Below are 26,954 nucleotides of genomic sequence, written 5' to 3'. Positions count from 1 at the left end.
CCTTATTCAAGGGAATTCAACTCAGGGAATAATGTTCGACCATCCAGAAATGCATCAGGACAAGAGGGGGCATTTTTTTCCATCCATGATATCTTCTGCTTCATTTGTTTTATGGCTTTTACTGAAAGTTCTTAAAGTTTGTCATAAAAATCAACTCACCAACGCCCTGTGGATTTTGTTTCGTTTTCTACTAAGATCCTAATGCGTCAGATGGTCAGGTTTTTGATAAGAAGTAAAAGAATGGACCCAATGCAGGTGACCTAGCTTCTGTTTCTTCTAGGATGCTAATAGTAGAAATTAAATATTAAATAGGAGTATAAGGGGAAGGTGTTAATTACCCATGTATTTCTGGTCTTGTAGATATTTTCAGTAAAAGCCTGGTTTCATTTGCTTTCGGTTTTTGTCGATCAAGGTAGCTGTGAATTGCTCTTGCGTTGCTGAGAGAGTTTCGGGATGTGCCAACTTCACCGGCCTGTGAAGCCAGTTCACATTACATTATGCTACTGCCAAAATCAGGAGGCCTTCAAGCCCCCACCTGCCTATTCATTCATTTATTTATTCAAAAATATGCATTGGGTGGTGGAGATAGATACAATGGCACACACAATCAGACAGGTTTGTGGCCTCATGAATCTACGGTTTAGTTGGGAAGACTGACATCAATCACATAATCAGACCACACTACAGTGTGACCCAAGCACAGCTCCAGGTGCTACAGGGAAAGCTACAATAAGGGGACAGATCTGGTATTGAACACCAAAGGTTGAGAGGAATTAAGCCATCAGAATGCAGAGGGAAGAGCATTTCTGGCAGAGAGGGAGGCAAGAAGGAACGATGCAAGCATACGAGGACAGAAGGAAGCTGCTTCTCCAGAGAACAAGGGAAGTGTGTCTGGACAAAGGCTGGGATGAAGGAGGACTCTCATAGGAGATTTTGTACAGATTTCTGGTTAGAAGTGGCAGACTTAACACATCCATTGTGTCACCCTTATTCCCGAAATATCACTAAAACAACAAAAAGGTGTTTTGTTTGTTTGCTTGTTTTTTAAAAAGCATAAACCCTCAAGGATATAATGAAAGAAGAGAGAACAGCAATAAAATTGTATAAGCAGGTGAACCTAAACAGGGAAAGCAGAGAAGCAATCCGATACATGCCTCAGCCCCTATAAGCTCCACGACAAGGTTTTATGCAGGTGGTGCAGACACCCAGGCCCCAGGCTTGTTCCTCACTTGACTCCCAACACCCCCTGCAGGAAGGAGAGTAGGAGAACCTTCTAGACAAGAAGGTTCTGACTCTGGTCAGTCAGAGATGAACACTCAGCATGTTCACCTTAGGGTACAAACACTTAGAGAGCATTAAGAGTACAACATGGGGCCGGGCGTGGTGGCTCATGCCTGTAATCCCAGCACTTTGGGAGGCCAAGGCGGCCAGATCACCTGAGGTCGGGAGTTCGAGACCAGTTTGACCAACATGGAGAAATCACGTCTCTACTAAAAATACAAAAAAATTAGCTGGGCTTGGTGGCGCATGCCTGTAATTCCAGGTTCTTGGGAGGCTGAGGCAGGAGAATTGCTTGAACCTGGGAGGCGGAGGTTGCAGTGAGCCGAGATCATGGCATTGCCCTCCAGCCTGGGCAACAAGAGTGAAACTCTGTCTCAAAAAAAAAAAAAAAAAAAAAAAGAGTACAACTTGGGAGTGTCCCCAGAGATGTAGCCTGGGCCATCACCTGCAGTGGAGACTAATCCTTCCAGTGGCCACACAGCCAGCAGCCCCCCACGCACAGAGCTTAGAGCTTGCAGTCTGCTTTTCAAGGCCTGGCACTTAGATGGAAACCGATTGCCAAGGATTATCAGACAGTCAGGGGAAACAGCTGCCTGGCATCTGGGAGCTCTAAACAAAGGCAGCTCCTGGCACCACCCCAAGCAACTCTGACTTAATAGTCTTGGGATGGGGCCTGGAGAATGTGTTTGTTTCTTTCTTTGTGTGTTTTGTTTTTATTGTTGATGAGTTGCTTTTAAACTCTCCACATGATTCAATGTTCAGATGGGACTGAGAACAGCTGATATAATCCATTGAAAGAGTTTGGAATTAGAGATCAAAACACCTGTGTTCAAGTCATCATCCACCAGTTAGCAGCCATTGATAGCTACAGCTTTGCACACACAGATGAGAGCATTAGGGTCGTCCCAGAGCTTGCAAAAAGGCAGAGCTCCGCCTCCAGCAGATCTGATACAGCAGCATCAGGGGAGGCCCCAGAATCTGCACCTCTAACAAGTTACCAAATGGTGCTGATGCTGCTGGTGCAGGGGTCACACTGTGAGAACCCCTGCCTCAGTGCTAAGCGTGCTGGACGTGGATGCAGACCCAGATGCTCAACTCCTGATTTTTCCTTTCACTGGCTGTGCAATATCAGGAATATTACCTAAATTCCCCCATCTTCACTTCCCACATCTATAACATCTGCATCCTAATGCACCCACTCAAGGTGCTCTTGTGGGATGAGAGGAGAGGACCCAGGAGACCTGAGAGCTCCGTACTGGACGCGGAGCATGGCTTTGTGTTGTTACTGGACATTTCTCTCAGCCTCGCCTTCAACAGAGCTCAAATTAAATAAGGTGAATACAGCTCTGAAACTTCAGAAGGTGCAAACGGAAGCCCAGCGTACACATGACACTACTTTGAAAACGACAAAGTGCCACACCAGTGTGAACCACCCCTGATACTGTTACTATCACCAAGGAACTGGAGTAATCTCAGCGTTCTGCTTCATTCACTTTTTTTTTTCTTTTTTGAGACGGAGTCTTGCTCTGCCACCAGGTTAGAGTGCAGTGGCATGATCTTGACTCACTACGACCTCCGCCTCCCTTGTTTAAGCGATTCTCCTGCCTCAGCCTCCTGAGTAGCTGGGACTACAGGTGCCCACCACCACGCCCAGCTAATATTTTGTATTTTTAGTAGAGACGGAGTTTCACCGTGTTAGACAGGATGGTCTTGATCTCCTGACTTCGTGATCTGCCCACCTCGGCCTCCCAAAGTGCTGGGATTACATGTGTGAGCCACCACACCCAGCCTAGTTACTGCTTTTTAAACTGAGTAGCCTGAAACTAACAACACTGCCTACAACAGCGCACTGAGCCTGTTTTCCTTTCCACGCATCCTTCCTGTCCTCCTCTTTATGCATACATGGTTTACATGGTTGCAAGCATAACATGAATGCAGGTTATGTTCTTTTCACTTAACTTTGTATTTTTAGTTTGCTCAAAGTTGGCATGATTTAAATTCAGTGACAGTATAAAAGTTCTACAGTTAATGCAACTTATCTATTTCAGCATTACTACGTTGTTGGCAGTTTCTATTGTTTTAACCGCTATAAATCCTGGTGCCTTCCCATATTTATGGATACACCTTCGTTTTCATCAATCATGGTTGTGTAATAAAATGAACAGCAGAAAACAGACCCTGACCTTGAATCCTAGCTTTGCCACTTCCTGGCTGTGACCGTGGACGAGTCTTTCCACCTCCCTGTGACTCGTTCCCCCATCTGTAAAATGGGAACAATGACATTATCTACCTTAGCGGGTTGTTGTGAGGGTGAAAGGTGTGAACATATCAGTGCTTAGAACATTCCCCAGCACATGGGAGAATATATGAAGATTGTCAACCTAAATAACAAACAGAGAGAGGCTGTCTAAAAAAAGAGACGTTTTATTTGAGAATAGAGCATTAGTATAGGCAATGCCATAGTAAACTACGTGTGTGTTCAGGAAGGTAAAGAGGCGAAGGTTTTCACAGGAAAAAAATGCAGAGGATTATGTAATTATTTTGAAATAAGTATCCTTGGTGACAAAGATCCATAACAAGGGTGATGCCATTCCAAGGCTGGGCAGGCAGTGGCTGGGCAGATATCCTTGCAGAAGTATTTTTTGAGAGAGGTTGTGACAGTCTTTGTGGAACGTTGTGGTTTTTTTTTGTTTGTTTTTTGTGTTATCAGGCACACAGGTATGAGAACCTTCTCTTCACGACCTTCCCTGTCTCTACTTCTCAGCGTGGTCTTAACGTTAGTGACTCCATTTTGATTCTGACAACTTTCACACTATTAAATAAAATATTCTTGTTCATCTTTGCATCTGTTAGTTAATAACGAAGTAGTGCTGTATGGGTTAAAATAGTTTCTCTTTTCCACAAATCTGTTGAGTTTAATTTTTTCTAATCAATTTCTGTAAGTTCTTTATGGACTCTGACATTTTCTGGTAGTAGTTATCGTAGCCTGTCCTCATCTATATATTTTAAACATTTTAAAATACCAAATCTTTTGAATATCCTTTTTTGTGATTTTTTATTACATCAAAGCTCATAAATTAATCTTGTATTTAAATTCTAATCGTCAATTCCATTTTTTCAGGCATAATTTATTATTATAATTTTATTTCAATATATAGTGTTTTATTTTCCCAATAATTTACTATTAAATTATTTGATTTGTTTGGTAAGTATTAGTTCAGGGAGCACTTGAAAATGTTGGAGAAGATAAAATTTCTCTACTTTGAATATAAACAACTAGTATTACAATGTATCATATTGAGGTCATAAATATGGACTGGAACATTTCTACTTTAAAATTTATTGAGCATTTCTTTATGACCTTGGAAAAAATATAATCACTTCCCATAAATATTATTTTGCGTCTTGCAAAACAGCTAACAATTCTATGCTGCCTCATAGTTTACAAAGCCCTTTGGTATCCCTCATGATCCCCAGACAGCAATTTGAGTGGTTGCTGTTGTCTGAATTTAGACGGCAGTGAGTCACAATCTCATGTAATGATTGTATTTCTGTCTATTTCTCTCATATGTCTAATAAATTCTTCTTTACATATTTTGTTGCCACGTTGCTCAGTGCATGGAAAAAGAAAATTATTGAGCAACTATTTATACCCGTTACTGTGTGAGTGCCTTCACATACAATCCATTTAATTCCACGACCTTGTGGGGTCACTAATGGTATTTCTGCTTTTAGGGATGAAGAAAACAGTGCAGAGGTGCTGGTGTCCCCAGACTGGCTGATAGGAGGTCACTGGTTTTTTGTTGTTGTTGTTGTTTTGAGATGAAGTCTCGCTCTTGTTGCCCAGGCTGAAGTGCAATGGCATGATCTGGGCTCACTACAACCTCCGCCTCCTGGCTTCAAGCGATTATCCTGCCTCAGCGTCCCAAATAGCTGGGACTACAGGCACCCGCCACCACGCCCGGCTAATTTTTGTATTTTTAGTAGAGATGGAGTTTCACCATGTTGACCAGGCTGGTCTTGAACTCCTGACCTCAGGTGATCTGCCCATCGCGGCCTCCCAAAGTGCTGGGGTTACAGGTGAGCAGGTCACTGTTAAGAGCTCAAATTCACACCTAATTCTCAACTCCAGGCTCTGTGGCCAACATAGTGCCCTAGTACACATCTGAAGATGACCTTTCCTGATTAATTCTATACAAAATAACAAGGTTTCTCACAGTACTGTACAACTGAATTTCGATTTCATTTTCTATCAATATTAGATGTCTGCCTCCTTTTTGCTTTCCACTGTTTTATTCCCATCATCTTTAAGCATTGTGTTGTGGGTCTTGTTGGAGTTCTTTGTGGTTTTGGTTTGTTTTTTTTTTTTTTTTTTTTGGCTTTTAATGTAATCTTACCAAAACATTTTGTTTTTAGTAGTGAAATCGAGACTATTTAGATGAATTGCTATACACATTCTTTTTGTTTTAATACATCAAAATGTGCATTAGAAAATTTTGTAGATTCTTTACAAAATCTCATTGCAGAGATTTTGGAAAATGCTGTACATCGCAATGACCCCTGTAGCCAGAAAGAATCATTCTTAACATTTTCGTTTCACAGAAAATTGATGCACTGAATAAGTTTTATGTCATTTTTTCACTTAACATTGCCTGTTGAGAATGTTTTCATGCCATTGAAAACATGGATTTTCATACAAGAGATGCATTATAATTTTTCAATCATCTTCACCCTTTACACTGTTTATGTTGCTTCCAATTTCTGCTTTTATAAATAAAGCTGAAATAAACAATGTTGAAGTTAAAGCTTTGACTGTATCTCTGGTTGAGTCCCATCGATGGATTCCTGGAAGCAGAATTAGGCAAAGATTATGAATAATCTCAAGATCCTTGTGGCGTATTACCTCATCAGTTTTCATTAAAAATCCCCTGGTTTATAATCTCATTCTCTGGGCATGAGGAAGCGCTCTTTCTCGCAGTAGTCCCCCACTCCCTACCCACCCGACACACAAGTCTGGAAAAGTCCTGCTGATCCTCTGCTGCTGTAGATGAAATGGCACAGACTTTCAAGCCAGGGGACACAGAATTCAGGCTGCACTCGGCTCTAGGCCTTAAAGGTGGCAAGTCACACAACCTCTAGGCGCCTCAGTGTTTCCCTCGCATGACAGACACCTTTAACAATCGTGCAACCAATGCTATCCCCCTCCCTGGGGAAGGCCAGATGGTGGGGAGATTTCAGACATGTCTGGTTGCAGTTACCTACCCAGATCTCATTGACTCCCTGCAGAATGGACTCACCCAGGCTCCACAGACACCTAGAGAACACGAGCAGGCTTTTGGGGGATCCATGACTCCCCTGCAAAATCTTAAAACTGGCCTTTGTAAAACAGAGTTTGTGTTATAGGATAAAAATACTATTTCTCTCCAAATAGCTGTGAGATGGTGTGAGACACTACTGTGCTTAGCAAAACAGACACAGTGACCACAGGAATCACAGGAACATTCTGGGGAGAGGGGCTGAGTCCACCCAGGCACTGGCCGTGCACCAGCCGCATGAGAAGTACCCTCCGCAGACCTGCCTCTCCACAATCATCCTGCACCCGTTAGTACCACACTGGAGACATAAGGAAAGAGGCCCAGGGAGGTGAGGACTGCTCAGTCAAGATGTGGAGGGTGAGACTGGATCCGAGGCTGGATCTGAGGTGGGTCCAGCAGTGACAGCATTGTCATCTCATGGTGATATCCAGACCGAGTTCCACTGCAGAGGAAACAGGGCATCCTCTCTCTCCTGACTTTGCTGCTGCCAAGGTAGCCACCCCACACTGCCTTGTGTGGCGAGAAGCTGACTGTAGAAACCTGAAAACCGCCCTCCTGCTCTGAGTCAGGGCAGCTCCACCACCTGTTCTGGCTGATTTGAGCAGACTTGATGAAAAGAGTTCAATGTAGAAAAGGGAGGCCAGGCAGCACCAGTGCCACCACCACAGTCAGCACTCGCAGGAGGTGCAGCCCCCAGCCCAGCTGCCCCCACCCTATAGACCCTGCTGTGCTATGCCTCCAGTATCAGCGTGCTCTAAAATATGTAGGAGGATACAGAGTCTCCCTTTACTCTCAATTCAGAAACGAGAAAGAGAGAGAATTGTGAAAGCAAATTGGGTGCATCTCTCTCTCCTGTTGAGTATTCAGTGGTGTCATGCTAATAGTTTTGAAATGACCATGTCAAGAGCATTTACACCACAGAAAGTGGCAACCACTGCACTTCCTCTCCCCCACAGCTGGCTTGTTAAACATTTTCCATGACACTGGGATGGTCCCTCCTCCGGGCCTGCTGAAATCACCCTGGGGGTCAAGTTCAACTAGACCCCCTCAGCTAATTCCTTCCCCTTCCCTGGCATCTCTTTGAGTTTAGCTTGGTCCTGCCCATAAGTCCATAAATGACTTGCTTGTCTCCCCCTTAAGAATATAGATCAGTTCGTATTTGATTTATCATCATACCTATCCAGATCAATTTTTAAAAGACTCTAGTTTTCTGAATAGCTTCCAATTTGTCCATATACCACAACTACCACAGTAGACACAGTGAGCAGCGCTGCAGGGGTTAACAAGGATAACAGAGATAAAACACTTAGTATTTTAGACAGCGTTTTGGAAAACACTTTGCAGTGAAAAAGGACGACATAATAGTTTTTACAGTCTTCACAGCCCAGACAGCAGATCCGTAAGTCACAAAATGTAAAAAATAGGGGGAAAATAATACACAGATCTTTGGGATTAAGGACCATTTTATTGCTCATTAGTGCCAGATTGTGGTTTCTAGTCTGAATTACTTAACATTTAGAGCAGAAAGAAAGGAGGAACAGTTCTAAGTGGGACCATCCAAGGGGAATCTTGGCTAAGGCTCCCGCACCCACCCCAGTCCCCTACAAAATGCTTTCTTTTTTTCTCTGTAGGCTTGATTGTCCCATGGGAGCTGATTGCACAAGGAAGAATATTTTCCTATAATTGTCAGCAGAACATTTCATAAAATAGCCTCTAGCTAGGTTTTTAATAGACAGTGGCCGGTTCTTTGGGAGTATCTGAGCATTCTCACGCCTTGGAGAGAGTCCTCACCGTGTTTGTCAATGCGCAAGTATGCCGGAAAGATTCAGAGGGCCAAGGGAAAACAGAAGTCTACCCTGTGAACAACAACGTCTGTGCATTTCACAGTGGTAAAAGCCGATTGGCTACTGAATTTCCCCTTGATTACTATTGAACACATAATTGCTATACAATTAAAATGTAATTATACTGTCAAAGGATAATTCTACAGTTACTCTAGCATAGTGATTTACAAAACTGAAAACATTTTTAAAAGAATTCTGAAATTTCCTTTCCACATCACATTGCTAAATACTTTACTAATTAGTGCCTTTCTGGGCATCTCTCCAAGAGCTTCTTAGCTGCCACATTTTTAAGGTCAACTGTACAAATATTAGCTTATCATCTACTCAGGGCTTCTGAAAACATGGTATTAGTTATCAGGAGTGATCTAATTATTGCTTTGTTTGGAGAATAGATAATAAATTATTTGTGCTTCTGAAACATCCCACATTCCCGGAGCTCAAAACCTTATCATAATTCCTTCGGATAAAGAATTACCAACTCTTGCTTGAGACTCTGAAGAAGGAAAAAATAGAAAAGAAGGAAGGAAAGAAGGGAGAGAAAAAGAAAGAGAAAAAGAGAGAGAGAAGAAAAGAGACGAAATGAAAGCAGGGTTTGCTTCCGAGGTTCCGTGGAGGGTTCCAGGACGTGGGTGTTGTGGGAGCCTCTGTTTCTCCCCCTCCATTTGTTCCTCTGCTGCTTCCTGGGTTCCCTTTCTCTCACCCTAGTCTTTTGTCTCCTCCTTCCATTCTTTCTTTAAGCTTCTTCCTTCCTCTCATCTTTGCCTCCTGTGAACCCTCATGGAGAAAGGTCAGTCCTCCCACCAGGCTCAACTTCAGGTCTCTGCTACAAACCTGAAATCAGATAATTTTAGAAAACTGTGTACTATATGTTTAGTAGTGTGTAATTAAAGCTTTGCTTCACTCATAAGATCTGGTTTTGTTTGTTTTCTTGTATATGCCAGGGGCAGTGCCATCTGAGAGCCCATTTTTTCTTTCTTAATGATCATTTACTAAATGTTAGGTATCTGCACTTTTGTGCCACAGGGAAAAGGGAATGATTAGTTTTGTAATTCTTGCTGTGGAAAATTCTTTGCAGCGATGGAATCAGCTAAGCCTGGACTGTTTGTTGTATCCTCAAATGTTCCTCATCTCCAAACGGACATTTGAAGTCTTCTTAGGCTGGGCGCAGTGGCTCATGCCTGTAATCCCAGCACTTTGGGAAGCCAAGGCAGGTGGATCACTTGAGGTCAAGTAGTTCGAGATCAACCTGGCTAACATGATGAAACCTCTTCTCTACCAAAAAAATATAAAAATTAGCTGGGCATGGTGGTGGGTGCCTGTAATCCCAGCTACTTGGGTGGCTGAGGCAAGAGAATTGCTTGAACCCGGGAGGCAGAGATTGGAGTGAGCAGAGATGGCACCAGTGCACTCTAGCCCGGGCAACAGAGTGAGACTCTGTCTCAAAATAATAATAATAATAAATAAATAAAAATAAAAAATCTTCATTGAGTTTGAGGTGTGGGCATGCAAATCATGTGGAACTCATAGTCTTTGTCAAGATTCTTAAATTATGAGCAACAGAAATGAAGGCTAAGTTGTCTAAGGAAAAAGTAGAAGGTTCTTAAGTTATAAGGATTAGAAGTAAATCAAATAGATTAAGGAAAAGGTGGGGTTATACGACATATGGGTTCTGGAGTGTCTCCAGGAGCCAAGAATGGGAGTGAGTTGGATACAGGATGAGGAAGGCTTGGAGGACTCGCCATGGCTCTTCTCTGGGCCATCAGCCTCATTTGCTTTCTCTTCGTAGACATTTGCTTTCTCTTTGCTTCCTTGGGCACCTGGATAGGGCACAGATACTCGCCCTCAGCTCTGAAAGGCACATTGCCAGCCGCCTGCTGGTTGCCCACACAGAATTTCACTTTATACTCCCGAGGCGAAAACTGGTCTAGGTTAGGTCCAGTGTCCAACCCCAGAGACACCCAGAGATACTGCCAGGGGATCAAGTCAGGTATAGCAGAGACCACCTTCACCTGCTGTCAACCACAGCATCACACTGACAACACCTTGCTAGAGTGTGGGAGAGCAGAAACCACCTCACCTCAATCCTTCCTTCCCAGCTTCGTGGCCCTTCACACGTCTCTCTCTCCTCACCTTGGTTTCCTTGAGAGCAAATCTGTGCTGTTAATTTCAGAGACTGATTGAAATTGTATATGTAAATGTAAACACTCTAAAACAAATAGGAAATGGCTTTGTTTTGCTAATCTGAAAGCACTGATAAACTTCCCGAAGGAATACATTGATTGTCACCTGCAGTTGGCTTGTGGGGATGTCATATTAAATGCAAGCGCAGAACCAGTGGGATCTGCTGGTTGTCCCCAGTGAGGACTCAGGGCCAGAAATGCCTACGGGGGTCTTCTAGTACAACCTACAAATAAAAATGCTAAAAATAAAGTACAGCGCTTTCCATTTCAAATAGGCTACAATGAGAATGTTCAACACTGGGTGGTAACTGAGGTAGTCAAACTGGACTTCTCATGGTGAGAAAAGGGAGTTCCATATTGACCAGCATCACTGTGACTCTTTTAATGAGTCTTCAGAACCTTGTAAAAAGTTATCTGCACCGTATAAAAAAAGAAGAGGTTGTAAATAGAAGCATTTCATATTTTTAAATTTTTATTTATTTATTTATTTTGAGACAGAGCCTCACTCTGTCGCCCAGGCTGGAGTGCAGTGGTACAATCACAGCTCCCTGCAGCCTTGACCTCCCTGGGCTCAGGTGATCCTCCCACCTTAGCCTCCTGAATAACTGGGCTACAGGCATGCGCGCTCACTCGTGGCTAATTTTTGTATTTTTTTGTGGAGATGAGGTTTCACTATGTTTCCCGAGCTGGTCTCAAACTCCTGGGTTCAAGCAAACCACCCGCTTCAGCCTCCAACAGTGCTGGGATTAAAGGCATGAACCACTGTGCCTGGCCTCATATTTTTTAAAGATGCAAAAATAATAATACCATTTATAATCATCACAATTCTCATTGCTTATGCTATGTGGCAAGCACTATGCTACATGCTTTATGGATGTTATCTTCAAATGAATTCTGTGACATAGGGTTGCAATCTTTATTTTGCAGTGGGGGATCCTGAAGTTCAAGAAAGCTGCATGACTCTGGAAGACCTCACGTGAGTCCTGGGTAGCCAGGACCAGCAGAGGAAACTCCCACTCAGGGACACACTGTGGGACAGAATGCAGCAGCTGCCTAAAGACCAATGCTCAGCGATTTCTGCTTTTAGGTATATTTTCTGAAGATGACCCTACATGTAAGAGGAAAGAGAGGGCTAAACATCTTAAAACAAACAAACACACAAAAAAACCAAAACACTTGGACCTTGGAAGGCAGTATTTCAGCTCATATAGTGGGAACTGAAAATATACTTGATTTACTGAGTTTGCAAGAAGAAAACAGAAAAGCACAGCAGAGGTCAGTGTGGATTTTGGAGGGAGGGCTTTGCCAGTGCTGAAAACAGTGATTTGCACTGAGATGGGACAGAAGGTTCTTCCCAGCGTGTTCTTCACAAAAGCAGTGAGAAGCAAGGAGGCTTCACTGAGATCTGTCAGCCAGGAGACAGGAAACTCCAGGGATGAGAAGGTTAGAGTCTTTCCAGCCGTGGCTGAAAGACTTGTGGGTTGGGGTAGGAGCCCGAGGGGTTGGGGGCACCATCCACCAGAGCTCCTGAGTACAGAGGCTGCTCAAGCTTCACAGGAGAGGGCTGAAAGCAGGTTGAGGATGCCTGGTTTGGCCAATGAGATTGGCCTGAGATTCACTTTGGGAAGAGCTTTAGCTGCCCAAGGACAAGGTGCCCTTGACATGGCCAGCCTGGACAATATGGTGAAACCCTGTCTCTACAACAAATACAAAAATTAGCTGGGCGTGGTGGCGTGTGCCTGTAGTCCCAGCTACTCGGGAGGCTGAGGTGAGAGGATCACCTGAGCCCTGGGAGGTTGAGGCTGCAGTGAGCTGCAGCTGCACCACTGCACTCCAGCCTGGGCCACAGAGGGAGAACCTGTCACTTTGTCTGCTCCTGACAGAGTTCCTAAAACCCTTGTCGATGGGGGCACCAGGAGAATCTTTTGTTCTAATGTTTGGCTTTTACCCTGGTTCCTGACATAGAGCTCCTAATCCTTTGGAATTTCCTGAGTGACAGAAGCATCTTTTGTCCTAATGAAGTGTCCTTGATGGACTCCTGGACAGCGTCAGGATTGGGGGGCTGCCTGTGAGGGGAACCACCATGCAATTAGAGGATTGGAACTTTCAAACCTGCTCCCTTACCCCTGGCATCTGGGGAGAGGTGAGGGACTGAGGTTGAGTTGATCACCAACGGCTGATGATTTAATCCATCACGCCTGCATAACAAAGTCTACATATAGCCCCCAAAACTGGGTTCAGAGAGCTTCTGTATAGCTGAACGTGGGAAGGCGCCTGGAGGGGGGTGCCTTGGAAACTCCCTGCTCTCTCTCACACGCTGCCATGCCCACCTCTTCCATCCGACGGTTCATCTGTGCTCTTTGTAATACCCTTTATGCTGAATGCATAAACATAAGGAAGGTGTTTCCCTGAGATCTGTGGAGCACTCTAGCAGATTAATTGAACCTGAGGAGGGTGTTGTGGAAACCCCCAGTTTACAGCTTGTCAGTCAGAAGCACAGGTGACAACCTACTACCTGTGGTTGGCATCTGAAGTAGGGGGCAGTCTTGTGAGACTGAGCCCTCCGCCTGTGGGACCTGATGCTGTCTCTAGTTAGATCATGTCAGAACCGAATTGGATTAGAGGACACCCAGCTGGTATCTGCTGGACAATGGGTTGCTGGTGGGGACAAATCCCCATAGTGCCTTTTGGTGACCACAGAGTAAGTATTCTGTGTTGAGTCTAAGAATAGGAAAATGTTTGTGTTTTCATCAGACCTGCCTTGAATTGTTTTCTCACCTCTCCCTCTTCTCCCCTGCTTTTCACCTGGCTAATCCCTTTTGGTCCTTAAAATCTTGGGTTATTTTCTCCAGGAAGCATTTGCAGCCCTCTGGGCCAGCCTCTGCACACCCACTTGCAGGCTTCCTGCTATCACTTGTCGCATTACATTGGCATGTATTTATGGGCTGTTCTCGGCCTTGGAGCATATGCTTCTCAGGGGAATGTGTCTCACTTCTTATTGCATCTCCAGCAACTAGGAGAGTACCTGGTGCAAAGTAGTTGTTCAGTGAGTTCGTTGAACTGTACCAAATAGCCTTGGTGGCAGGAATAGAAGCATAGCATAGCTGTCGTGACACACATTGGGAAGAAGACTCTGTGAAAAGGATGCACTCCTGAGCTGTGGAATAATTCAAATCTGCCTAATCCAAGAGTGACCCGGGCAGAGGAATCCAGGCACGGCTGTCCACCAGCTCACACAGCACTGCCTTGCCGCAATGGCAAAGATGTGGTTTCAAAGTCCTGCAGCTCACCAGCCTTGAAATTAGGTGATTCTTGACGTTTGGGCTTTAAGGCGTTGTATTATTCCAAATATTTGCATATAGTTAAGTTATATTAATTTAAAAATAGATATAATTTCAAATTTGCATCATTTGAATTCACAAACAGTATTTATCATTGAATCGTAAGCAACACACAGAGGTGGTCTGATCACCCCTGAAACTAGAGCTGAAGGGAGCTGGGCCAGGAGAGGAGCAGGAAGGCAGAAGCAGGTGGAGCACCTGACATGGCTGGGCTGACTCAGCAGGCAATGCACCCCAGCGAGGGGGAGGGCACTGAACTGACAGTGATGACAGCAGCTGATTTCTTTGATTTTTCTAGGCACAGTAAGGCCCTGAATGTGTTATTCAGTTTAATCCTCACAGTACCATGCAGTGTGGGTTCTGTTACCGATGAAGAAACTGGGATACAGAGGGAAGTGGAGGCGTCTTGCCCAAGATCGCACTGTGAGGATAGTCAGTGTCTCAAGCCAGTGCTCTGACTGTAGATTCGCGTGCTTTACTCCTCCATCTCTGCCCTGGTCCCCGTATTCCTCTCTAACTCATGAATTGATGTTGTTACCTCTTAAGAAAACCTTATGCAGAGTCGGCTGAATTCAACAAACCCTTCTCGGGCACCCACTGTGTTAGGGAGCAGTTCCTCCCTGCACTCAAGGCATTCACTGTACAGAAATTTGAGTTGCCCAAAGTTGACCTTGCTGGACTGTGGCCACTTTCGAGAGTCTCCAAAGCCCAGAGTGAAACAAATAAAAAGTAAACGAGAGCTTCAGTGGTCTAGAAATTGCTCATGGTGAACAGTCCAAACCCACCTACAGCTGGAGCCTGAGGCCACAGGAATGGCCACAGACACGGCACTGCAACAAAGACCATCCGTGGCCTAGGCATGCTGCTGTGTTAGACGATTCTGCCACCCTGTAATTATACTAGCTTATTGGCAGTGGCTTTTATGACCAGGCTAGGCAGTTTGCCCCCTGTCCACAAATGTCTACTCACCAAAGAGTAGTAGTTCTAAAAGAGAGATGCTGGTTTTATGCTGTGGCAGGGAAACAAGACACTGCTGTGTTTCAGCTTTTCCTGGTTCCTCTCTGAAACAGTTCAGCAGGCTGGCATCAGCTAGAGACTGTTAATAACATGATATGTGATTCTGGTCAACCTCATTCTCTGGAGGGAAATTTGCAGTGAAGGTTCTGTGATTATGATCAGAGCTCCCCAGTGTTCATGGCAAATACCAAATGGAAGGCAGACTTGCCGCAGGACCGTCTCGTCTCCATCCACAGAACTCAGTGTTCTCTGGTTTCTCGAATGCAAACCAAACCAAAACGAAATAATAGATTTTCCTTTAAGATTGAACATAGATGGGTATACTTGAAAACTGACACTCCATGAATTTAAGGAGGCAGGACCTTAAACTAAGTTGGTCCTAGATTAGGATAAGGGTTGTTATGGGTTTGGGGGACAGTAGATTTCTCTGAAATGAAATGAAAGTTGGTTGAACTTTCATTTATGAAATGAAATTTTCATTTTGTATGTTAGAACTGTATGGAGCCATACTAGCAGCAACCACAGGTATCCTGAAAACGTGTGCAGCAAGCCCTTGGGGGACTGACGATGACAAATGAATGGAACTTCAGAATATAATACTGGTTTTTAAGTCCATTTGCATCCACTTAACTTCGAGGTTCTGTTCTTATCAAGTATAAATAAGAAGAACAATACCAACCTACTTTGCAGTGTCTTTATACTGAGATGATTGGGAAGAAACTCAGCCAAGATCATACATGCACAAGGATGGAATATAGAATGTTTTAAAAATGTCATCAATATGACAAAAGATTAATATTTCTACACACAGCTCTTAAAGATATATAAGAAAGAAAACCCAAGAGAAAAATGGGCAATGAGTATGAACAAGCAATTAATGGAGGAAATACAAATGGCTATTAAATTTAGGAAAATGTTTAAACTTACTATCAAAGAAAGAAATGCAATTAAAGTGGGGAAATATTTTTTTCTGCCAAATTGGAAACATGAAATTGAGGTTGTCTGGTGTAGTGAGGGTAGGGGGAGATAGATACAGTTGCACACTAAATGTGTAGACTGAGATAAGTGTTTCAAAGGTCCTTTAAAAATTTTTTTTTTCTTTGAGACAGAGTCTCGCTCTGTTGCCCAGGCTGGAGCACAGTGGCATGATCTAAGCTCACTGCAAGCTCCGCCTCCCGGGTTCATGCCATTCTCCTGCCTCAGCCTCCCGAGTAGCTGGGACTACAGGCACCCACCACCACACCCGGCTAATTTTTTGTATTTTTTAGTAGAGACAGGGTTTCACCGTGTTAGCCAGGATGGTCTTGATCTCCTGACCTCATGATCCGCCCGCCTCGGCCTCCTAAAGTGCTGGGATTAAAGGTGTGAGCCACTGCACCCAGCCCTGTTAAAATTATACATCAACATTTTAGGTTTCTCATCCTTTGATAGGAGAATTCCACTTCCAGGAGTTTGTGGCTATGGAATGGTAGCTCAAGTGCGTGAAACTGTATGTATAAAGATACTTTTAAAAAGGTTTTGCTGGAAAAGTGATATCAAAAGGGAAAAAAATCCCTTTAATTACTTCTCCAAATGGAAACGTGTTTAAATTTCTTTCCTACTGTGCTGGACAAAACTTTGTGTAGCAAGGCAAAATGTTTATTTTGCAATTTGACTTGACCTCTTTAGAAACTATCCCAACTGTGGTTGAGTTTTTAATGTTTACAGTAAACTTTTTTTGGAAGAAAAAGGGCAAATCTTGCCAAGAGTAGAAACTCATGTCTGGGTACAAATTAGACCGTGCTTATGTTGTTATGGTGACCCTGTCATTAAAAAAAATGTAAACTAATATCTTGGAAGAGTTAATGAGCTCCATGAAAGGACTGGATTACATTCGGGAAAAGACACTGGCTGAGTTTCTGAGTCATCAGTGAAATTACTGAGCAAATTGATATCTGGGCACCATGTGTAGTTTGGTCAAATTTGATGGTTAAAGAGATTACATGAGAGTCAGAGGTTGTGCCCTGGCCTGTTCTAGAAATAAGAAAAAGCAAATGCAGCTCTTTAGCCCTTATTTTTACACTCCATAGAAATGCTATGCTGTAAGTTAAGTCATAAACCTTTTGATGCACAAACAACATAGCATCGAAATATATATAACTGCAAATTGTTAGAATTGCTAGGAGAAATTATCAAGACACAGTAACAATGCAAGACATTAATGCACCAATTCAGAATTTGACAGAAACAAAAAAGAAAGAAAAAAGGATATGAATGCTGCAATTAACATGTTTATTTTAATAGATACAACGAATTTTGTACCCTACTAATAGATACTAATAGAGGCTTATCCCCCTCAAATAACCAGGGAATATTTATAAAATTTGGCTATATGTAGGCTAAAGGAAAACTTGATTACTTACCTCAAAGTAGAAATTACACATCTCATTATTTAATCATTTGTATTAAATCTAAAAATAGGCTGCAAACAAATAATGAGACATAAATTATAAGTATACTGCGACATTTTGAAAGCACTCTTTCAAAACAGTTTTGAGTCAAAAAGTAAATCAATTTATTGTTAAAGTAAATTTACAAATGGGTTGGAAATTAATAATAATGAGAAAAATACAAATCAAACATACAAATCAAAACTATAAATAGTGTTGTCAATTCAAATCCAAAACTTTAAAAGCCTTTACTATTAGAGAAGAAATACTTTTAAGGATTAACAAGAAATATTCAACTCAGGAAGTACATAAAAACAAAAATAAGCAAAATCAGGTATTAATCATGATAGAAGAACACAATTAAGTTAGAAATAAAATGCATAGAAATAATAAATAGAGTGAAGCTCTTTGAAAAGATTAACAAAATAGAGTTGTTTTGGGGAAATGTCACCAAGGGAAAAAAAGAAACAAATTAAAACATATAATATTTGGAATTAGAAAGATGGTATCACCACAGATAGACGGCAAACTAAAACTTTTCAAATAAAGAATTTTTTTTTTTTTTTTTTTGAGACAAGGTCTCACTCCCATCACCCAGGCAGGAGTGCAGTGGCATGATCACAGCTCACTGCAGCTTCAACTTCCTAGGCTGAGGTGATTCTCCCACCTCAATCTCCTGAGTAGCTGGGACTACAGGCAAGAGCCACTGAGTCCAGCTAATTTTTGTACTTTTTGTAGATGGGGTTTTGCCATGTTGCCCAGGGTGGTCTCAAACTCCTGGGTTCAAATGATAAGTGATCCTCCCGCCCTGGCCTCCCAAAGTGCTGGGATTACAGGCGTGAGCCACTATGCTTGGCCAAGAATAAGTTTTTTATAGTGGTAATATTCTCTCTCTCTCTCTCTTTTTTTTTTTTTTTGTAGCTCATGCTTTATTTTTATTTTTAAATTATACTTTAAGTTCCAGGGTACATGTGCACAACGTGCAGGTTTGTTACGTAGGTGTACATGTGCCGTGCTGGTGTGCTGCACAATGGTGGTAGTATTCTTAATAACAAAAAACCCAAGTACACATTCATCAATAGATAAATCAAATGTATTACATCCACTCTGTGGAATAGATGGTGCTGTTTAAAAGTGTGAGATAGGCCTTTATGTACTAATATGGAAAAATTAGAATTACATATGTAGAACGCTTTAACTTGTGGGCAAAAGGATGGGTATGTTTTTCATCTTTGCTTCCATGTACATTTAAAAGCTCTAGAAGAAAACATCAAAAATGTTTGATAACACTGGATAGATGCTTGGGTATAGTGCACGGCAGGAACTAATTAGATGGAATCAGAGAAAAGGGAGATTTTTTTTTTTCTGTATATATACCTTTATACTTTTGCCCTTAGAAATTTGTGAATGTATGACCTATTCAGTAAGTTAAATAAGTAAAATAGAAGTGTTGTGAATAGAATTTAAGCAGATTATGGCCAAGCATGGTGGCTCACGCCTGTAATCCCAGCACTTTGGGAGGCTGAGGCGGGTGGGTCACCTGAGGTCAGGAGTTTGAGACCAGCCTGGCCAACATGGTGAGACCCCACGTCTCTACTACAAATACAAATATTAGCCAGGCATGGTGGTGGGTGCTTGTAATCCCAGGTACTTGGGAGACTGAGGCAGAAGCGTCTCTTGAACCTGGAAGGCGGAGGTTGCAGTGAGCCGAGATCACACTACTGCACTCCAGCCTGTGCGACAGAGTGAGACTGTCTCAGAACAAAACAAACAAACAATTCAAGAAAATGAGGAATCTAGATGTGGTGATGTCTTTTCATACAGGCTGCAGAAATGGGTGAAAGGAGCAGTGTCAAAGCTTAGCATGCCTGTCATCTCAGCATCCTCCAGTTACATCTTTCTAACCCAATGCATCTGTGTGGGGACACCACCATGCAAGTTTGCCCTTGGAAGCTTTTTCAAAACCATCCTTTCTTCTTTAGCTGACCCTGCCCCTGCTCTGGGCTGGGCTGTCACAGCCCTCTGACCAAGTCTCCTGCCTCAGTGGCTTGGCCCTGGTCTGCCTTTCCTGGCACCTGCATCCTGTTAAGACCACCAGCTCCGCATGTGGAGGGCTGGGGTTGCTACTGCTCCTGCTGCATGCCGGCCTCTTGGTTCTGAGTTAACCTTACCTTCCTGAGCCATGTCCCTCACCTGGAAAACAGGAATCATCCTAACGGCACTTCCCTTACTGGGCTCCCCTGAGGATTGAATGAAATAATGAAGGAAACGTGCTCAGCAGGAGACATACCCTGCCCCCTATAAGCCTTCACTCCTGTCACTGCTGGATCTCACTATGGCTGGCACAGAGGTGTCACTCAGCGCTGCCTTCAACCGGAGGTGGTCGCCTGGAGCCTCCACCAGTCGGCTCCTTCAAAGTCCACTCTCGGCTTTTGAATCCAGGTCCTACTCTTCTCAGGGAGGTCCCAGACTGTGTAGGCTGGGTCTGGGGTGGGTAGTTGCGGTAAAAGGGCCCAACCCTGTCTACCAGTGTGGGCCTCCATCAATGGGAAGCCCTTTGTAGGGGCAGGGGAGCTCTGTGCCATCTCTTTTTCCTTCTCAGATGTCATCACTGACATGTTCCTGGGTCTAAGTCTGTTTCCTGAAGAACCCAGCAGGCCAGCTTGTCAGTTCACTTTACCAGACCCCATCCGCCTGAGAGCTAAAAGCCTTGACCTCTGTGTTATGGCCACGGTCTTAAAGGCCATCCTCTCATTTCTTCACCCTGTAAGTTTTGCTCATCCTTCAAGAAAAACCTGTTTGCTTGCTAGTCTTCCCCAAGACCCTGAAGTGATGTGCCCCTCCAAGCCCCAGGTCACTCTGCACATTCCCAGGGTTGCCTGGGCGACGGGCAAAGCTGGCACCACCATAGGCAATGGGGCACCCAACCCACTCCTCAAATCTATGGTGTAAAATCTGTGGCAATAATTTGCCTTAATTTTCCCTATGCACTCTACATTCTCACTAAATATTACGGAATTGTTGAACTTAAATTAGAAGTTTCGTGAGAAAGATTTTCCTCCCCTTCTTTTAATAGAATTATCCATTTAAGAGAATCGTACATTTAACAGATTCAATACATTCTCCCCATGTGATTCTAATAAATGGAACCACCCAGGCCCTTTAAACGTTCAATTATGTTGGGGGTTGAAGGGGCATGTGTTTTCTTTTTACACAGTATTTTGACTTAAAAAAAAAAAATCTGAAATGAATCCGAATTCCTCCATACAAATACTGGTAAATGTATTCACAGGGTCATCATTCACAGCTCCAGCGGGAAGCTTGGGAATCATAACCTTACATCAGTGTCCAGGCTGTCATTTCCAGGCTAATTACCAGCCGGCTGCTGAGAGGACACTCAGATGACCGCTTGGTGAACACAGGGCAAAGGGGATCCCGTGGGAGAAGCTGATCAATGGGCTGTGAGCTCAGGGACCCATCTGGACTCTGGGGCGTGGCCTCAGCTTGATGAGGTATACAGCCTGCCTCTGATTGAATTTCCTTGCACTTACTCTGAACTCAGGAGGATCAGAAAGATGTGAGTCGGTAGGACCAACACTCAGCTCCTCCCCAGCCTGGCTCTGAGACCCTCTGTGAACCCCAGTGTCCTTGCCTGGGACAAATAGATTCGCTGATCTCCACTTTATTGGGCCCTTCCGAAAAGTAAATGAGACAATGGCAAGGAGTATTTAGTGGAGGCTGAATCAGAAGCACAGGACTGGGGGATTGGATGAATTTTAAATGAGATCTGGTCGGATCTCCTGAGACTGTAAGTGAGGGAGCGGCAGCACGACAGGGGAAGAGATTTCCTCGCTGGTTCCTGGAAGAGTGAGTCTCAGGACCCAAGTCTCCAAGCAATCCATCCTGAGCGTCCCGTCAGCTCTGCCTCGCTGATAAAACGTCTAGCGATGACATTAAAACCCAACATGTGTTGACTTTATCCCGTGCCAAGTCCTTTTCACTCATTATCTTCAATCCACAAACAACCCTGTGAAGCTGGTGGTATTACTTCCCTTTTATGGATGAGGACACCTCGGTTCAGAGTAGGGCAACTTGCTCAAGATTATGCAGCTAACTGCTGGCCGTAGAAGATTGGAACACCACTGGCATCCACAATGATGCTGGCGTCTGTTACCCAATCAGGCCTCCCCCGTAAGAATCCATACTGCCTCCCAATCCTCAGTAGTAATGGGAGTTTTACTTCACTCTCCAAACAGGTATCACACGTTGTAGTAGTTAGAGTTCATGTATATAGAGGAAAACAAATGTATTATGTGTTTAAATAATGCATTTAAAAATGAATGTTATTACATGTTTCTTTTTCAAAGACATTTTTATTTTATGTTGATAGTTTTCCCAGCTTTGTGGCCCATGACAGAAAAGAGAAGTAAAGAAGATGCGTGCGCGTGCACGCGCGCACACACACACACACACACAAATTTCTCCTTGTTACTCTCCCCTTTAAAAAAAACTAACTTGTTCCTTCCCCAAAATATTTATACTTTAATTAAAGTGGCCTAAGGCAAAACTAATTTTCACGAGAGATTACTCTTCACTGATCTCCAATTATAGGCAGTTGCTATAGTTACACCTGAATTAAGCGAGATACATGATATAATAACTTCACAATGTAGAACTTCTCCCAGAAATGTGTTGCCTACTTCCACCATCTATTGGGTAAGTTGAAAGGCTTTTCAAGGCTCCCTATTCCAAATTGGCTTCAAGAAAGGTTTAATGGCAGGGAAAGGGAGGGGTCAAAGGGAAGATCAAGAGTTTTTTACAGTGGTGGTGTGCTTCTGTGCCGTCACTGTGTATTTTGTGAAGACACTGAATAAAGCAGTGACTCTTTAACAAAATCTATGAATTAGGCCCCTTAGTTAGTGTCAACCTAAACTTCTGCCAGGGCTGAAGTGGTGGGGGATGGTTCCTACTAGGTAGAACTTGAAAGCTCTGTGAGAGACATGTGTATAGTATATATTTATTTAATAGTTTCAAGTGCGGACAAGACCACGAATAATGTTTATTTTCATAAAGAAAACTGTTAAAAGGATGACAACGACAAAATTGCATGTGGCAATGACTTGTATTTTTTTTTTTAATTCCCCAATGGCCTTGTTTAGTATGGAGAATGTTGAAAACCACACATCAACTATTGGCAGGTAAACACCAAAAAGGTTTTCTTGGGTATTGAAAAATGTTGACTACGAGACAGAATCAAAGATATGGCTATTTTTCTTCTTTTTAACTTAGTTCATAATTTTATTATTAAATAAATAGCCAACAATAGACACATTTGGAGCATATATGTTTTTAATTCCAATTCTATGTTTGTCTTGGGAAATTCTTAGGGGGTTTTTGCTAAAATCATATAGACCATGAGTCTGAATAAGTTCTTCCTTCACACACAGAAAATGCCGGCGGAGGCGGGAGAAGAAGGACCTAGCGTGGGATGAGCCCTGCTGTGGCTCAGCTTCCTGTTGGGTCATCTTCAGAAGACCCTGCAAGGCTTCATGGGACTTTCTTAGGGATTAGGAAGTCAGTCCTTATAGAGGCAAGCAATTTGCCCGGAGCCTCAGTATCAGGATTCAACCCAAGACAATGCCCAGCCTCTCCACTGAGCCTCCAACTCCCCAGTGGATGCCTTTCCCCTTACTGAGCAGAGAGTGAAGATGACTTTGAGTTACCTCAAAGTGGCACATTCTTATTCTATTGTCACAGTGATGCAAACAACACAAGTATTTCGGGAGAAAAAAGAATAGTCCACAGGGTTAGGCTGATCAACCAGACTTTTACATTTTAATTTCCTTTATTTTTGCAGCATTTTTCCCATGTGTGGACCCAATTTCTTCATTGTTATGTGATACTCAGATTTTATCTTTCCTTTGCAGGATTAAAATATCAGTATCATTATTATTACTAGCTACAGATCATTTTGAGATATAATCGAACTCTTCTGTCCCTTCCTCACTAAAGTGTTATTTTAGAGAAAGCCCTGGTTACACCCGCATCCCACCCCGCGGTGAGAGTTCTGTCAATATTAATTGGTAATCGATGGTGAGGAGTCTGGACTCCCTCCTTCCACCCTGGAGCATGTGTTTTTGATCTTCATGACCTGTTGCCCAGGTGAACAATGACTAATCTTACTAACAAAGCATAAATCTCATTTTCCAATTTGCCGCGTCTCTCCAACCAAACTCAATCCTCTGGGGAGAAAAGATGCACCTGTGTCCTTGAACTATCAACCCAATCATAGGATTATGTTTCCCAGAGTCCCTAAAGCCCTTGCCCGGTCAGCTGCCTCGCAGGTGAACTCAACAGGATAAACCCTTCCCCGTGGTCCTTGACCTCCCTGCTACCCCAGGGTGAGCTTGACTGTGCTGAGAAAGAATATTACCCTCATGCTTCATGAGTCCTATTTCATGGCTGGGGACCAAGCAGGACCAAGCACCAATTTAGAGACAAGTTCCTGTTGGGCAATTTTTACATTTGCAAACCAAAGAAGTGGAGCTCTGAAGCAAGCTTGGGGTGGCTTTCATTTCATCTCCTTTTCCATTGGCAGCCAATGGCATTTCCAACAAAAGTATGTCACCTTGCCCTGCTCATCTGCCTGTCTCTCTTCTTGCCTCTTTGTCCACTCAAGCTCCCTGATACTCAGCCTCCTCGGCCTGCCTTCTCACGCCCTGAATAATCTGTTCCTCTTCTGCCCACTTACCTCCAAGCACAGACCCAATGAAAACTCCCTTAATGTGGATTTATGCAGGAAGTAATGGATGCACCTCACCATAGCAGCCGGGGAAACAGCAGCACTCCTTCCAGTCTCCATGGGGGATGTGCATCCTCCCCTGGACAGCCTCTCCTCTGATAGCTCCATGATGAAAGTATTGAGCAAGGAACATAGCCTTTCCTGTGTGCCAGGCGAAGTTTTAGGGGCTTCAGCTCTACTGTGTAACAGACTCCTGACAGCTCCTGCTATACTCGAGAGTGTGCGAGGTTTATGTAGGATAGTCCTGAGCAACCCCAAACACATGCTCACTCTACCTCTAGTCATGATTCCTGCTGAAGTCTTGAGAAAACTGAGCTGAGAGAAGATACATGCATTTTCCAAGGTCACCCACCTAGTGAGGGGAGGAGGTAGCCTTGAACCTGGGTGGTTTGCCATCAGCATGGGCGTTCTATGCTGTAGCACAGGGGTCCTCAACCCCCAGGCCCCAGACCGGTACCACACAGCAGGAGGTGAGCTGTGGACAAGTGAGTGAAGCTTCATCTGTATTTACAGCCACCCCACCATCGCTCGAATTACTGCTTGAGCTCTGCCTCCTATCGGATCAGCGGCAGATGGCATTAGATTCTCATAAAAGTGCCAACACTACGGTCAACTGTGCATGCAAGGGATCTAGGTTGCATGCTCTTTATAAGAATCTAATGCCTGATGATCTGTCACTGTCTCCCATCACTCCTATATGGGACTGTCTAGTTGCAGGGAAACAAGCTCAGGGCTCCCACTGATTCTACATTATGGTGAGTTGTATTTCATTATAAATTGCAATGTAATAATTACAGAAATAAAGTGCATAACAAATATAATGGGCTTGAATCACCCCCAAACCACAAAACTATCCCCCCTCCTACCTCCCTGGTCTGTGGAAAAATTGTCTTCCATGAAATCAGTCACTCGTATCAAAAAGGCTGGGGACCACTGCTATTAGCACCTTCTACTGCCTACTCCTCTTTCCTGTTTCAGTGCCAGAAAAACAGGATCAGAAGCCTGGTACTTCTGAAAGGGCTGTGTTAAAATCAGGACTGGGCAAGTGAGCAGGAATTAGAGGGACCCCCACCTGGAGCTCCTTGGAGCCAGCTCAACGCAGACCAGAGAAGTGGCCATGTGTCTTGAGAGTCATCCTTGCCTCCTTGCCCCAACCTCCCAGGACCAGCTCCTGACAACCAGACTCTTCTGCTCAAGAGCACCCACCTCCGAAGGCAAAGGCACTCACCAGACAACTGAATGCTCCCTGCAAGGAGGGTCTGCCATTTAACAGAGGCCAGGGAAGGAGTGGCCCATTGCAAGGATGCAACGCGTGTTGAAATGTCATGGGACTTTGGGAAAGCAATTGTATTTAAGGCCTTGTCTCAATCATGAGGTCACTTACGGCTTCAAAGATGAGACAGGAAGGGAAAGGGCTTCGGCAGGTGGCCTCAGGCTTGTGTTACAAGCAGCAGATGGCCCCAGAGGTGTCATAGTGGGGACTACCCATGCCAAGAGGTGTGATAAAGGGAGGGTTGGTGCTGAATTTGGGTCAGATCATTGTGTAAGGGACAGCTATCACCTGAACCAAGGCAGGGAACTCCTCAACATGAGAATTTTGGATACTAACCAGCAGGGGAACTGCAGGGGCACAAGAGAGCCAATGTCACCACACAGACCTCCTAAAGCAGCTGTTCAGGGTGGACACACAGTCGCCCCTGCCCACATTTCATGGGTCACAGCAAGTCATGTGGCCAAGCCCAGTTCAGTGGGGAGGGAGGCACACCTTGCCCAAAGGAAGCCATATGGGGGGGAGGGACAGAAGAGTTGTGAACCAACACTACAATCGGCCCCTCTCTAACCTTTGAGGGACATCTGCCTGCTACCCTCAAGCTCAATTTGTGGGTCCAGCCCAGTCTAAAACCTCTGGGAGAAGCAAATTAAGAAGGGATGGTTCTTACCAATGGAGTTGTCTGTCCCATGTGTGCTGGGCAAAGCACGGAACAGGCTTGGGGACAGAGGTTCTTCAAACTTCCAAGTCAGGTGAGGTGGACGTTGAGATAGGCCCTGGTTTTGCAAGGCTGGTGAAGTGGGATCAGGGACACGTACAAAGTCCCCTCCATGACATCAGCCAGGGGGTTCAGCTTCTCCGCTATAGGCCACAGAGACAATGAACTCCAGAGCACCTGCATGTAAGGAAATTAAATGATTTGTGAGATTGTTTTTAGAATGAAGAAGAGCTATGAGTACTACAGGTTAAATGAAAGCAAAATAATGAGGAAAGCAGGAATTGTTAATAAGCAGCCAATAATATTTAATTATTCAGAACAATGTGGAAGGTAGGTACTACTATTCCTATTGTTCAGAAAAGGGAACCAGGATTTGGAGAAAACTTACAACTTGCTCAAAAAAAGCTTATGCTTTGTCCCATTAGGGCAAAGACTCACTTTTGTGGATAAAAAGTATTGCCATGGGTAAATAGTTCCTCTGTTCTGCAGATATGATGGCATCGTACCTGCTAGATGACAATGGAAGCACATGTGGGAAGCAGAATCACCAGGAATGCACTCCCAGAAAGAATCTGAAGGACATGTTCGAAACCAAAATGGGGGTTGGAGCAGAGCCTAGAATGAGTCTTGAGTTCTCAACCCCTGATCTGGGAATTGGTCTTCACTGGTGCCTTCACTGTAGTTGGTTTCAGCTGTTAGTTCTCAACTGAGGGCATAGCTCATGCTTCTGAAAAACTGAAAGTCCCAGCTAGTGCTC

At 43.9% G+C, this 26,954-nt stretch overlaps 1 long non-coding RNA gene across 1 annotated transcript; it reads left to right on the top strand.

Annotated features, from left to right (window-relative positions):
• The first annotated feature begins 11,547 nt into the window (after positions 1-11,547).
• On the top strand, positions 11,548-21,975 carry LOC114671447 (uncharacterized). Its single transcript, XR_003721464.2, has 2 exons — positions 11,548-11,707; positions 20,700-21,975. It is a non-coding gene; the product is annotated as an uncharacterized LOC114671447 (long non-coding RNA).
• The last annotated feature ends 4,979 nt before the right edge of the window (positions 21,976-26,954 follow it).

The sequence above is a fragment of the Macaca mulatta genome, chromosome 12 (assembly GCF_049350105.2).
Source record: "Macaca mulatta isolate MMU2019108-1 chromosome 12, T2T-MMU8v2.0, whole genome shotgun sequence".
Lineage (NCBI taxonomy): Eukaryota > Metazoa > Chordata > Mammalia > Primates > Cercopithecidae > Macaca > Macaca mulatta.
The sequence above is the reverse complement of the archived record's forward strand: the minus strand, read 5'-3'. Positions and strand labels throughout refer to the sequence as shown.